We start from the raw sequence: 1,290 nt of genomic DNA, 5'->3' as shown, positions 1-1,290 counted from the left end.
CGGGGTCACGAGCTGCTTTCAAAAAGTTGAACACCATATTCGGAAACCCACCCGTAGGAATGCTCCCCCCACACGCGGCACAATACCCACTCCCCTCCCCTTTTTCATTCCTTCCTCCCCCGCTTCCTCCTCCTGCCCCTTCCTCCTCCCACCCCTCAGCCTTTAATCCTTTCCCTGCGAGAGAAAGGGATCGGGAAGAAAAGATGAAGTGTCTGTTTTTGTGTCCCAACCTTAGGGCTCTTGTCTGGGCCCGCAGTGAACGACTGCCCAGAGCTCCGAGGCTGAGCAGAGAAGGACCCACGGCCGGGGAGGAAGAGAGATGGGATGGGGTGGGGGTGAGATCCCCCCAAGTAGGCCTTGGCCGGTCTTCCCTTTGGGCGAATATTTTTCTGCCTCAGTCCGTGGATTTAGGACCAGCGACCCTCGACTGCCTCGGCCTGAGTGGGCGGGTATCGGCCCCCTCACCCTGCCCAGAGTCTCCCAGCAGCTCCTGCGTCTCTGCCCAGGGGTCCTGGCGCTGGGGAGTCACTGCCTAAAGAGGGCTGGAGCTCGGGGTTAGGGGCCGGCACACTCACAGCCCAGTCACGTTAGTTTTCCCATTGAAATTCTCTCTCAACCTCCCTTCTTCCCTCATTGAGATCTCCAAAGGGCAGTCAGTGGGCTCCGCACCTCGCTCACAGATCTGCATCGGAATGTAGAAAAGATCTTTTTTAAAAAAAAGTTTTGAATTCCTCAATGATTTTTCTTCTGGAAAGGCAGCTTAGGATAATTATGTCAGCTTTATTGAGGGCAGATTAGTTGAGGTCTGGACGCTGCGTTTCAATGCACGTTGTACACGGGCCGACAATGTGGGCATTGTTGGCTACTGTGTGTGAACTCATTCAAAATATACACTTTTAAACACCAACCCGAGTCCCTGTCTAAATATACACAGTGCTCTGCGGAAAGACGGCTCTGACCCGGACAAATCTGCGTAAATCACACTCCCATAGTTACAGAGGCTTCACAAAGGGAGGCCCGGCTCAAGATGCTGATTACATCTTCTTAAAAGCGACATACCTTAGAATAAATACTCACGCTGGGTCTGGGGGCTGCAGTGACCAAAGGGAGGGAGGGCCCTCTCCATTCTTTGGGCCCTGTGGGGTCTATTTCAGGCTTGTGATATTATTTTCCTTAGAGAAATTTGACAGTTTATTATTATTTTTCTTTACAATATGAGCAAGCAAGCAATGTTCAGGCCTATCCACTTCTTTGGGGCAGCCTCTAAAGTTTGGGTGCCTTTCTGGGGCT

This window comes from Myotis davidii, unplaced genomic scaffold, assembly GCF_000327345.1.
Source record: "Myotis davidii unplaced genomic scaffold, ASM32734v1 scaffold6, whole genome shotgun sequence".
Taxonomy (NCBI): Eukaryota; Metazoa; Chordata; class Mammalia; order Chiroptera; family Vespertilionidae; genus Myotis; species Myotis davidii.
This window is presented reverse-complemented; position numbering follows the sequence as displayed.